Below are 14,081 nucleotides of genomic sequence, written 5' to 3' on the forward strand. Positions count from 1 at the left end.
AGAAAAGTGTCTGTGGCCAGACACAGCTCCTGCTTTTAAAAAACCTAACCTAGTCAAAACCAGCTTTAGAAGTGTTTTTGTAAAGCTTCAGTGGCAACAAGCCCATTTTCTATACTGCGAGATGAAACAAATTAAAGGATACAAGGAGAACATATATGTGTTTGATTACTTTAAAAATATATATATATAGTGACTTGGAGTAGAAAGGGAATTAGTTAAGTGGGAAGATGAAATGCGAATGAAGATTCATTTCCATCGGTGGCTGGAGTGTGCCCCAGCCTGTCAAGAATAAACAATCATGCAGCCAGGGAGACGTGCCAGCCCCGGCAGAGGGCATTCACTGAACACACTGATTTAAAAAGTAACAGCCTTGGTATGGTCTGTGGTGAAAAGACTTGCACTGGTAAGAGGCAAAGGAAAAATCTATCCACCTGCTTTTAAAGAAAAGACAGTATACTGGCTATAGGGGGGTGAAATAGCTACACGCTCCCTTACAGCTAAGGGTGGCGTTATTTTAAGATCAGTGTGTGAGCTCCTGCCTGTCTGCCTGTCCCTCTCTCTCTCTCTCTCTCCAGGGCAGGAACCACTCACCTGTGTGACACAGTCCTGGGGGAACTGCTGGCCCAGCACCGCTGGAGTGGGAACTCCAAATTTTGTAGGTCTCCAAGCAGCTCCTACAGAGAGACACACTCCGGGGCGGCAGTTCATTTATTACAGTGCTACTCCTTAAAGCAGTGGTTCAAAGTGCTGCTAGAGGCTGCTGTTAAATATGTCATTTAATTACATTTCACCTCCAAAAGTTTTCATGAAAATTAATAATGCTACATTATGCATGTACAGTGGAAACCAGAAGAGGGATGTTAAACTTCTAACATCCACACCCTAACGATTTCAGAATCACAATCTCTTTGACTTAATAAAAGAGTAGCAGGAATGAGTATCCAGCATCAATGTCTTTGCAGGAAAACTGATGAAACTAGAAGTATATTTTAAATCCATAAACTACATATTTTACATACTGACAAACTACATCTTGAGCTATGTACTTTGCCTATATTTAGTATAACTTTATTGATCAGTTTGTGTTGCACTTGCATCACTCCTATATTAAAATACTATAAAACAAACAATCTTGTCAAATACTAACTTTGCTAATGTTTTATAAAGGTACAGGTGCTCTGGCACTTTTTTTTCTAGTTTACAAGTCCCCAGAATATTACAGGTGAAAATACTGTGACTTCAATTATGCTGATTACACCTTTAATAGCAACCGTATGTTCTCACTCATTTTTAAATTAGACCGCTACCAGCTTAATTCAGTCTTGTCCTAAGTACAAGTAGTCCTTGAAATCTTATAAGAGCTCGTACAAGGCCTCTTAGCTCTTTTCTCTTTGTGCATTTTCAGTAATGTTAAAAAAAAAAAAAAAAGTGAATGATAAATACTTTAATGTAACAACAGCTGTTAGGTCTGAGAAGCAGTTCTGGTTTTTATCTTGCTCAGGATATTGCTAACCAGAGCATCCAGTAATGGGTACGTGTTGGGATGCTCAAGACTGTTTTATATGTACGAATAAAACTGAAGTGTTAAGATAAATTTGTGTATGTATAATGAAATGAAAAGTCATATAGCTTCAAGTCTGTAGCTACCTGTATGAGAGAGAGGAAGTACAAGAAGTGTTGTGGAATAAGGATTAGTCCTGTGAGGGAACTAAAAGCAAGCATCCTTCAGGAAATGTATCTGTTTAGCTACAGCTAGGCTGCTGACAATAAAAGGGAATCTTAAGAATGATGGTAAGGGTTTTTTTTTAATTTTATTTTGTTAACTATGTTTTGAGTGAGTTGACCCATGACTATATAATCTTGAAGACAAATTCTGAAGATAAAATGTGGAACAGTCTTGTGTGTCATGTCTGCCTTGCAGGTAGATGGGCTATCCAAATCCACCTTGTCACCATCTTTGTCTTTGCAGAGCCCTGTGCGAGTGCCTGCTGTGCTGAGCTGCTCATTCTGTCCCAAAGAAACCTGAGCTGTAGGTTATCTGAGCCACAGAGAAGGCTGCTCCCTGCTTCTTTCCCATGCTGGCACGCACTGTGGTTTGGGTATGTATTCCTTGCAGACAAAGCTAAACGTTGGCTCTGGGTACCCAAGCCCTAATATCAGGAGAAATGCTGCTATCAGTGCTGAACGGAGAGACCTACAAATGTGAACTCCAAGTAAGTGTGAAGAGAGAGCAGCTGTGTGTGTGTGCATATTGGGTCTCTGGTCTGCTGCGTGTCCTTTGTAAGACTTGGGTGTTAGCATTATCTTGGAGCACTTATTCTTTGCTAAAGCCAGATTATTTCCTATACTTTTTTTCTTAAATGCCATGTCTGCTTATAGCTTTAATTACCCGAGTTAAGTGTATCTGCAGCTTCAGTAAACAGCCTTGTGGATTTCACCATAAATGTATTTTTTCCTGATATTTATCATTCTCATATTTTAATGTTGTCATACAACTCCTGTGTGTTAGCCTAAATATTTTCCCTGTATACCTTTCGAATCCTTTTATTTTTCCCTTGATAACCAATCCTTCTAGTCCCTTTAATTATGTTTACAGGTTGCGTATTTAGTTTGTCAATGCTGTTATAGAGCTGTCATAATTTTCCGTGGAAATCTTCCTTCGACTACAGCTATCAAAACAGCCTGCCAGTTTCCCATCTGCCAGGGAGCTTTTCTGTCATATGTAGCTCATTGTCAATAGGTTGTGTTCAAGAATTAGGATATTGCCTGGGATCCTCGTTTGTCTGACAACCCTGCCTTCTGTAATGGCTTGTTTAACTTGTGCTGTAAGTGACACTGTCTAAATGAGACGACACAACTGAAGGCAGCACACGCTACAGACAATATAGCCGCCGTTTCACTCTGCGTCCGCCCCTCGGTACATTAAATTAAGGGCTGGTTGTGGTGTTTGTGAGGTCTCTTGTCATGTGATTTTTGTTTTCATGTGATTTACCAGGGAATTGTTCTGAGCATATTATTCTGCTATGAAGTGCGCCCATTCCCAAATGCTTTTGCCTATTAGTGGCAGCAGGGTTCTGAAGGCCAGGTAATGAACAGTGACACCGGGACATTTCCTAGCTCCATCAAGGTCTGGGACAGCTGTGCAGCTGCAGGAGGAGGCTGGAGAAGCTATGCAAGCACTTCGGATGTACTTTTCCTTCCTGGAACACAATAAAGTGGCTGGTATATGTACTGCTTTCTGCTGACTAGATTGAGATTAACTAGCAGAGGAGGCTGAAGAAAGTAAGACAAAAAGGCTGTGGTATGACAGCTGATCTAGTTTTGTATGTCTTAGCATGATAGCTTACACAGTGAGATTCTTCTTTCTCTAATAATGAACAGTAGGTAACTGGAGATCGCTCTATTTTGTACTTCATCTTGAAAGAGGATGTGAAGCTAGCTTTTCCCCAGTTGCCCTCTGCCAGCTGATCCAGGCTGCTCTGTATGCGCTATCATTTATCAACAGGAGGGAAGGAGACGCTGCTGGCTGGGGAATTGTACTAGAATCCAGGATTTATGGATTTTTAAGACAAGCTAGTGAGTTTGTCTTGTTTTCTCACCTGCTGGAGAAAAGGTAACGCTTCCCATTCAGAGGCATTACACCTGCCTAGAGTTTGCAAAGAGGTCTGATATGCTGCTTTAGTGGGAAGGACTTCGGTTATAGTCTTTTGGTTTATGTATGGTCCTCTCCAGATAAAATAACCAGAAATGGAATCCACTTCTGATTCTATTGCAAACACTACATGAATATTCTACACATTGCTCAGTCTACTGAATGGAAAAATCATTTCATGCCAATGAGGAGGCCACTATACTATTTGCTAGACCTATCCTTTCCTATTTATCTCTCCCTTACTATCTTTAATCTTCACTTATTGCTAGTTGCAGTAAACCCAAAGTTCCCCTAAAATTTATTCCAGGTAAATGCTGAAAAGTGACTTTTTTTTTTTTTAGAAAATTGTGTGGATTTAAATAAAAAGACTAAAAACCTTTGCCATTATCAGGCAGTGAATACGGGTAGTAGAGTTTTTGCTGACAGGTAGGGTGTGTAAAGCCATTAGACTCTGTTACAAACTGTCACCACGCTGCTGCTCATCTCCTTTGTGTTTGTAGCGATAATCCCTGCAGTGAACCCCATCAGGGTGAAGTCTTGTTTATGGAAGTGTACCTGGCAGTGAAAGATATCTAATGTAAGGTGGTGCCTTGGGATACCACCAGCGAAAGGGTAAGAGCAGTGAATTAAGTTACTTTTGCAGTCTTCCTTTAATGTCAGATTGATTTTTTTTTTTTTTCTTTTTGAAAGAGCAAAAATAAAATGTCTGTTCCAGATTTTGGTTGAAAGGTGAAGAAGCTGTTCCATGTCCTACATAAGCTTTTATTGATAAACAGATCAAATAAGAATTAGATTAACTCTTGATTTAACTTTGTAATCGTAAAATCTCTGAAAGATCGCAGTACAGCTTCCTTTTCTTTGCCTTGTTTGCTCTGCAGCAACTTCTTTACACAGTAAATCAGTTGTGCTGCTGCAGGATCAAACTAATTGCAGTGCTCCTTTAAATAAAGGTTTTTGCTCACCAGGAGCATGAGATCACATGAAAGAGAACTGAGTTAAATTACTGCCTACTGACAAGTCCAGGCAATCCCATTGGTTGACATCAGCTTTAAATGCTGTTTTCTGGAAAACATCTCAGTCACTTAAAAAAAAAAAAAAAAAAAAAAAGGTTAAAAATAAAATATTTGACCTCAGTGTTATGATGTCTTTTCCATTACCCCAAGTATGTGCCAGGTGTGCCCAATAGTGTGGCATATGCAACACTGAGCTCTCTGGAAAATGACCTTTAAAGGATCTCTAATTGTAATCCCTCTGATGGGTTTCAGGAATAACCTATTTTTCCCTATCACCTCTGGAAAACCGGAGACCTTCAGAAGTTTTAACAACCTAAGGTTGCTGTTGATTTCTCTTGCTAGCAGTGATGATTGGCTTCAGCTTCGTGGAAGAACTGGGCTAAGCGATACAGCCTCGTGCTGAACCTGGACTCGTAGAACATCCTGAGCTGGAAGGGACCTGCAAGGATCATTGAGTCTAAGGTCAAGTGTCTTGGATCTCTGACTTGCAGTGTGCTGGAACAGCCCAAAACTGCTGAACTTCTGCCTTCCTGTGAGTCTGTGCTTGTGAACGTGGGGGTGTGTGGTGTGTGAGATTGAGATACTGAATGTCAGGACACTTCTCTAGCCGACCTCCTCTCTTTGGATGCTTCTTGCTCACCAGCAGCTTATACTTTGTGTTCCATGCTGTTGGCCTGAGGCATTTACCAAGCTCCTGTGCTCGTTGTGTGCAGGTTGCTTTTGGAAGGAGTCAGACAGACCGCTCTCCTGACAGGAACAGAACAAAATATAAACGAAGCAGACAGCCCAGCAGGAAGAAGGCTGAAAGCTCGGGATGTACCAATGTGCTTTGGAGGGCTGCCTGCTGACTAATGAACAGTCAGGCCTGCTCACTGCTTCTCCAGAGTACTGAGTATTTAAATCTTCAAGAACATTTAAAGAAAAAAGGTGAAAATACCTTCTGTTTCCTCCTGACGTGCTTATCAGAGCCTGCCTCTGCCCTCTCCTCTGCAGCAGAAGCTGTGCTGCCAGGACTGCACCACACTGATGTAAACTCTCTTGGTATCCGCACTGCCAGCCAGCAAACAAACCTCTGCTCTGTGCCTCTGTCATACATCTTGCCTTGCTAACACGGGAAAGATGTGGTGTGGTACAAGTTAAATACATCATTTGGGTGTGATATGGTATCTGCTTCAAGTGTTCAATAGCCAAGAATGTGAAGTTTAGTGTTTCATCATTATAACACCTGAGGGGCTTAGGGGTGTGTTCTGGCAATGGGATGAGGTGTTGTCACGGACGGGATACGGTGCTAGATCAGTCTGCATTGCTAGACAAATGGGCGCCTGTGCTAAGATTGTGAAATAAAGCTCCTTCCAGCATGGGAGAGGGAAGCGAACGCCCTGAGAGAGCAAAGTCCTTCGAGTACCTGGCAGCATGCTGGCACCGGCAGCGGCTGGCACAGGTATTCAGCAGAACCAAATTGAAGAGGTCAGGGAAAGTGCGGGGAAGTCTTATTTATCTGGTCAGGCATGCACCCAAAACTAGTCATGTTTTTGTCTGCTCAGCAGTACGAATCTAGGAGCAAAATGCATCGGAGACATAGATGCCCGTCATCTCATTTACTGGATAAAAGAATACGGTGAGTGGAAAGCTGCTTCGCGCATTTGCTGGTTTTTTGTCACTCCAGTTGCAGCAGAAATAGAAGTGCCTACTTTTAAACTGTTTTCTATTGTTGATGGATTAGGGTTTTTACCTTCCTCAAGCCTTAATTCTTGTGATGAAATTTAGTTTTAAACAGTCCTGCTGCCAACAGCGGTGTCCGTTCTGTCTCTGCAAACTCAGGCATGTCAGTGAACAGTTCTGCAGCAGTGCTGGTGATGCTGCACCAACAGAGAGAAAACCTTTCTATAACTGGTACCAAATGCTGACTGAGCAAGCTTACAGCATTTAACTGCTATTTAAATGTGCGGAGAAAACAAGCAACCCGCTCCTTTACTGTGTCTTTCCTGCTTTCTCCCCCGCGAAGAAACCCATCCCACAAACTGCCCGTTGCTGCTCTGTAGGTACTTGCATGTTCCGAACTGGCAGACCCACGCATGCCCCAAACCTAATTAAGGTGTCTCCCAAACCAGAGGTAGGAATGTGTATTTCAGTGTTGGTAAATACAATTTGGAGTGGCATTCCTTAAGGCATTCTACTTTTCAGGTACTATTTGTACTTTCATTATCCCAAGTCAGACTCGTGCATTACTAGGGTGATGTTGCTAACCTTTTGGTGGGGATCTGAGTAATCACTGGCAGCAGAGGGCACAGACCTGTACAGGTGCATGGATTGCAATTGCATGCGCCTTATTTCCTCTGTAAATCAGGCAAAAAGAATTCCTACTGAGAAACAGTAAAAAAAAAAAAAAAAAGTAGTGTTGGGGTCACATCATTAATAGCAGTGTGGTAAGTAGACTTTTAAAACTGAGCATTTTTTCACTGACTTAGTTTCACCATTATTCTGGCAAGTATTTTAGCCACAACAGTCTGGCAAGGTTTCTGCCTTTCCTGTTGCAGACGAAATGTGTCAGACGAGCTTATTCATGCTAATGACAGCCATCCGTCTTCTCTCCAAGTGCCCTCCTCACACAGTTTTAAATTAAATCCCTGAAAAAAGCCTTTCTCTCCTGAGTATCAAAGGCCTGACCATCTCTATTTTTACTTCTTTATCCTCGTTTTTCATTTTCTAGTAGTATGGATGCATCTTTCTTTCCTTTTTGCTTTAGGGAATTTTGATGATTTTGACCTATAAATGGCAAGGGCAATAAAAGTTTGATCTTTCATTTCAAAGCATACTCCATTGCTTCATCTTTTCCATTCAGACAGCGAAGCACCTTTTCTTACACATCTGGCCTCACCTGGCAGTGAGGCGGAACAGCTTTTGTGCCTCTTTAATTTCTTTGGCTTAGTTTTTCTCTGACTTCACCTTTTATGATCAGTTTGGTTCAGAACTGAAGCTTTGGCAATTCTTGCTTGCCAAGGTTTTGGTGAACACTGGGAAAGGAATTTAGATATCTGAGCTCTAGCCTCATCTTGGCACTGATTAATCCCAGTGGGTGCCTGGCAAATTCACCTGTCCGTGAATGTCTGGTAGGTTCCTGCAGTCTATGGGGTGGGGAAAGCACCGAGAGGTGGATCCTCTGCGGCACTGAGAGCAGGATGAGAGCTTGCGAGTGTCTGAGACGTGGAGGGCCTAAACCTGTGGACGGTGGTGCTTGTATCTCAACAGATCACTTGCCTGGAGATCACTTGCCTGGTGCACTGCTGCTCAGTCATTTAGCAAAGCATAAAGCCAATTCTTCTTGTAGGGGGACCATAGAAGGCGCCTGCTGTGACTGCTCTGAAGGGGAAGGGTTTCTCTTCTCCTTATATCAGCATTTCTAAATGTATAATTAATATGCAGAGAGTGAAGGAGGAAAAAAATCACTATTTCTGAAGATCTGCCTTGCGATGATTATCCTGGAGAGCTGCCCCTTGGCCACAGGTAATTTGGCACAGCAGTGACCAGGAGCTCACGAAGAGAAGCAGCAGAGCAGGTGTAAATCAGACCCTCGCTAACGAGGTGTCAGCTGGCACAGCAAGTGGTGAAGCAGCTCCTTACAGCTGCTGCCCCCAGTGCACAGGGGTGCCCTGCCAAGGGCTGGTCCCTTTCCCGTTCACTCACCCTGGGAGCGAAGAGGGTCCAAACTCGCTTTTGCATACTTGGTAGCTTAAAAATTATCAGACATGTTTATCAATGATGTGTCCATACCACGACGTGCCTTAATCCCAGGGGACAGTTCCAAAAAGAAGCAGCATCGTTGTGCTCAGCATTAAATGCCTGACAGCAACGCTGTCCTTTAGATTTACTGAAGGAAGGGTGAAGCAGTTTGCGAATAATTTCAGCTAAAAATGATAAAAGTAAAAAGGACAGCATTTTTAAAATGCCAAAGCATTTTGCTCTAATAACTTAAGTACAAGTCAAAGTTTTCCTACTGTAGAGATGGAAGATTTGGAATTGAAAAAATATTAATCTTAACTCTTTAAGTGTTACATATTACAAAGACAAGGTAAAATACTTAATTTTAGGTTAGAGATATGCTCTCTGGTCAAAAGCTGACCTTTATTTTTTCCTGTGCACTTGGAAAAACTTGTTTGCTTGTTTACCCCAAAGCAAATCCATTTCTGCACATCCCTGCCCTGAAAACTCTCACATGCACGTGCAGTTCCACTGAAGTAATTAAGAAATCTCTTGCTCATCTCTGGGTCCATTGGACCTAAAGAAGTTAACAGGTTTTGGTCATGCTGATATGGACTGATCTTGTTGGCAGGGCAGTGTTGTGAAACATTTTGCAGACATCAAGCCCCCTTTTCTGTTTGGTCCCAGGTTCAATTCTGGAAACTAGCAAGTAAGGCCTAAAGACTGTGGCATCCACAACAATCCTACTTCTCTGAGGTTTCTCTTAGCTTTATTCTGAGAGACAAGCAGAGCTGAGACAGTTTCCCTTTCATTTACCATTGCATAATTTGAGGATTCCATCACCTTTATGAATATTGCTGCCTTATGGAAGCTTCAGTGGTGGAAATATAGGGCTTGCTATTTACCAACATCCTAGTAGCCCTGCATTTTTACACCTCAAATAATTTTTCTGATCATTCTTCCCCTGGCTTGTTGCCATCAGCTTGGATTTGCTTTTCTCCTGTAATTTTTGCACTTGTTCAGTGGAGGAAGTGTTGCCAGGGGAGTTGGGCAAACCCTCTTATGAACCCTGAGAAGTTTATGGCGCAGGTTGCTGTGTTTTGGAGGCGTTAGCATGCTGAATTAAAATAAAGCTATTGCAATTCTGGGAAACGGATGCTAAGTACTCGGCCCAGATTCCAAAGAGTCTCAGTGGCCTTGTCTAGACTGGGTCTAGAGGTAGTGTCTGCGCTGGGTTGCTAAAAATGCACCAGCAGAGGTACAGCAGGCTTTAATGCGGGTGTTAAAATGCACTCGTCTCTGTCTGTGCCCAGCACAGCAGCCTGGCTGCCACCGTATACGCTCCTAGTCTAGACAAGGTTATTTGTCCAGTTTGATGTGCCAGGGGCAATGGGTGGGCCTCGAAGGGCTGCCCTTCGTCACTGCTCCTTCAACACAAAAAGGAGAATTTTAGCCCCGAACTCCGTGTAGAGATCTCGGGGGAGGCAAAACCTTGGTCAACTTCGCTGCAGTTGGCATCAGTGAGAGGAGTGGTGGGCAGGGAAAGGGTGGCGTGTCTTGGGCTCGAGGTGGTTGTCTTGGGCTTTTGCTGCTTACTCTGAGCTCTGATGGCCCTGTGCATTTTCTGCAGCAGAAATTGGCGCAGAAATATAAAAGTTACGTTCTTGCTCTGAAAACGGTGCTAAGGAGTAATCTCCAGGAGCTACCTAGATCATTAAAGATGTATTTAAAGCCTATTAGCTAAAATGAATTAATTACCACTTAAAAAAGGCAAAGCAGGCAGGGTGATTTGCATTGTGTGGCTGCAGCCTGGGAAGGCTGGAGAGCTTTCCGGTGCCGGGGACATGCGGGCAGCTGGTTGTTAGTGCTCTGCTCCCTGTTGGGATGGCCAACAGTTGCGTGCACAGACCAGCATCTGAAGCTCACACATCCTGAAGAAAATCAAAGCATTCAGAACCAGACCACGCATGTAGCTTCTGCTCCTGAGCATCGGTTAATAAATAGCTTTGTTCATTCCCTACCATCGCAGGTTGTTAGGTCAACGGGCATTTTACGGCTTTAATGGCTTGCGAGCTTGCTTAATACGCCAAAATTGGCGGAACAGACTGTGTTTAAAATTCAAATAGTCCTTTTTCATATGAAATCTGTGTGGGATTTGAAAAATGTCCAAATTAATGCATGGCACATTTGAATACTGACTAATTAGACTTAACAAATCAGTAAGAATTGGGCATTGGTGAGAACTAAACCTCTTAAAGAAAGAGAAGAGCAGCTCATTTAGAGAAGGAGAGGGGAAAGAAAGCCCTGACACTTCAAGCAGTGTTTTCCATTCATGGAGATTTTAAAATGGTGATTAAAAGTGCAGTGAGTTCTGGGATGAACCTTGATGTGATATGTGGAGCAGGCAGGTAAAGTCTGGGTGAGGAAACAGCAGAATTAAAGTCCTGACTGCTAACCCCCAAAGCTGAGGTCTGTCATTGCTGAAGGATTTGCTTTCCAGACAGTAGTAGAAGAATTAAGTAATCACTTTAATGACAGGCTGTGCTATTAGTGTCTTAAAGTGACTCTGTGTGTTCTTCCAAGGCATGGTGAATGTTTGATTTCATTCTGTCCCAGGTTGTTTCAAACATTTGAAAGCTGTGGCTCAAGGAGTTCCTGGTCTGCTTTCTCAGTGATTTTGCAAGGTTTCAGTGCTCTCCTAACAGGAATTGCCCTGGGATCCAGGGTAAAGTCTCATGGAGAGAGACCATTGGGAAAAGCTCTCACATTTTTGAGAGCTTCTGTCAGAAAGGTGCCTTGTTCCCCCTGGTGGGATACATTTGGGGCTGATTTACCCAAATTTGCTTACCAGCACTCCTGTGGGAGGTGCCCTCTTTGGTGATGTGCTGCTCCTTCCTGTGAAAAAAAGGTTTAACATCTGGATATCCTCGATGCTTCCAGGTGAAATGTTTCAGCAGCTTTCTTTCCTTGTCATGTGTATCGAGCATTTGAGCAAGAGCAGGGTATCTGAGGTGTGACAGGGAACCGAAGGACAAAGCTAGACACAAAGTCTCCAGCTCGTGTGTGACACTGGCCAGGAAACAAAGATCTGTGGCTTGGCTGCGCATAGGATGAGTTGCAATGCTTATGTGCCAAAGCACTTCAGGATCCAAAGGATGAAAGAACACAGAGCAATAAGTATTTTCGTAAGCATGCCGAGCTGAGTTGGTGCTGTGTTTCCTACTGCTGTAGCCCCACAAAGGTTACAAGACTGAGGCGGCTGCAGTGGGCAATAGCCTGCAGGGCAGTAGCAGCAGATGTGCCTTCACTGCGTGGTTATCAAAGGCATCCCATTGACCCCAGCAAGGACTCTCACTGGTAATTCCTTGCTCAGGAAGCCTGACTGCAGCCAGCTTTTGGTAAGACAGCGAAGTCACCTCCTTTTGTACCACTGGCCTAACTTGTAAAGTCTTGTAAAGTGAGCAGCCAAGTCATTCCCTTCCAGCTGCTTCTCTTCTGTCGTGTGTAAACACTTTGCCATCATGAGCAATACTGAGAAAGTGAGATACTTGTGTTATGTCTAGAATTGGTATTTGATTTTTATTTTATTTTTTTACTGCAGAAGGTGACTCCCTCCTGTTGTATTTATTTGCAACTTAGTCCTTCTGGCCTCCTAATAAGACCACACCTTTAAATCTAATGACACGTCAGGAGCGTTTCAGACTGGTATTAACTGAGCATTACTGTATGGCGAGCCATGTCTAACAAGCAATCATCCAAGTCCTCACCGAGGCCTCTCTTCTCCTTGTGACAAGGAATTTGTGATTTCCAGTAAAGCATTAGAATGAGATGCGAGTAAAACTGTTGTGGTGTGATGAAGGGATTTCTGAGTTGTGCTTTCCCCTTTTTGTCTGACTGTTGCTCTTAACTTTGGTGCACCTGGCTGTCAGTCTTCTGCCATGCATCCATCAATTACGATTGTGTTTATCTCATTTTAAATGAATGTGGCCACACGTGTATACCAGGTATTTACATCAGTACGGATCCATGCAGGATGGCATGGGAATAGTCTATCCTGTAACCCCTCCCAAGCTGATTTTTCCAAGAGACTCTTATGCCTTAGTGACAGATGTGGGCAGTCTTCCTGCACACTCAGTACAGCAGCTTATGAAGGGTAAGGACAGGTGCAAGTGACAGGATTCAAATGAAAGGCCAGTATTTACACCAAAATATTTCCGTTTCAGAAGCAGAGGCAACCCTTGCTCAGCAATCCTGCCAAACAGATGAATTTTGTTCCAATGTAGAGGCTAACACTGGCAGGTTTGTCTTGACGCTGCTCTGGTTATCTCATGGGGAATTTATTTTTGCCTGTAGTTATCTGCTTTTCCTTAATGCCGTTTTTTGTTTTTTTTTTCCATGTTGACTTCACTAGGTAAGTTAGATGATGTAGCATTTTATTTCATGCCAAAGCAGGCTGCCTTTCGGCTTTGAGATGGTCACTCTAACTGTGCTGTCCATTGGGAGACACTTTTCTACTGGGCTATAATGTTAGAGGCATAACAGGATTTCATGCTGAAGCACCCCATTATTTTTTTTTGAACTGAAATTCTTCAAATTCAAAGCAGAAAGGATGTACAGTAAAACTAAAATCTTCAATTTGATTTCTGTTCTTGAGTATTTCCCAGAAGGATAAACACATTACCAATCTGAATTGTAATTATAAAGTCAGTAATTGTCTTTAAGGGATCAACACATTTTAGCAGTATTTGCAGTAAGTATTTTTTATAAATACAACCATATTACAAACCAATATTCTTTCAATGACTTGTTTTATTAGTAATATGCAGAGGCACTGCTACTCTGTTAGGCTAAAGATGCCCATCTCAGATGTACTTTCATTTATTCTTAATAGGACTGATCCTATTTCAAGACTGTAACTGTCTAGGCTTTGCTTGCTCCCTAGCACACAACTCCAAACTGGAGCAGTGAGTGCAGTAAGTTTTGGAACAGAGCCTTGGAAAAGAAAACTCTTCTGTATTTAATTTTCTGTACCTGGTGCTGCAGATGAGATACTACTTGATGTGCAAATCAGAATTTTCAGTTTTGCCTTGGGTAAATCTGTCTCAAAAGCATATGTCAATTATATGTTGGGACTCCAAATGCCTTAATGAAAATAAGATACTTTAGGATTAGGCAAGGCAAAGTAGTTGGAGCATGAAAAATACGGCTAACAAATTCAAATCATCTACGAGAAGCAGGGCAGGTAGCAGTCAAGGTCATGAAGATGCAGTGGAGGAATTTCATATGTTATGTATGTAAATAGCTTGTTTTTGTTTGTAATGGTTTGTATGCAAATCAAAATGGAATAGGAACAGTAAAAACTTGCCCATTTATAGAACTTCTCTGTGGAAACCCAGAGATGGGGGGAGGATGGGGGTGCTATCAAGCCCTGTCCTGGTACTGTGGTCTTCAATTTTTGTGGAGATTTTTGCTGTTGTCTTGGAGTTCTCTGTGTGTGTGTGTTTTTTTTCTTTTTTTTTTTTTTCCTTGCGGTTTAGATGTAAGCAGCACTAACACCTTAGGACTAGTTCTAAAATCCTTCGAGCTTTGGTGTAGTGCAGTTCTGTGACTGAGATCCGTGAAAGGTGAGGAGAGTAAGTGTGGCTGTGTTGTTTCACTTTTTCCCCCAAATGGACAAAACAATTACACTTTACAAAAGATAAACATGTGGAATCCTT

General features: G+C 42.6%; 1 long non-coding RNA gene across 1 annotated transcript in view; it reads left to right on the forward strand.

The window, feature by feature from the left end:
* The first annotated feature begins 699 nt into the window (after positions 1-699).
* Positions 700-14,081, forward strand: part of LOC310884449 — a 39,651-nt gene continuing 26,269 nt past the window's right edge. The window contains exons 1-5 of the long non-coding RNA XR_014574223.1: positions 700-1,791; positions 1,970-2,213; positions 4,153-4,264; positions 5,008-5,127; positions 5,379-6,283. This is a non-coding gene — a long non-coding RNA (uncharacterized lncRNA). The remainder of the gene's footprint in view (positions 1,792-1,969; positions 2,214-4,152; positions 4,265-5,007; positions 5,128-5,378; positions 6,284-14,081) is intronic.

Source organism: Anser anser, assembly GCF_964211835.1.
Source record: "Anser anser genome assembly, chromosome: 20".
Lineage (NCBI taxonomy): Eukaryota > Metazoa > Chordata > Aves > Anseriformes > Anatidae > Anser > Anser anser.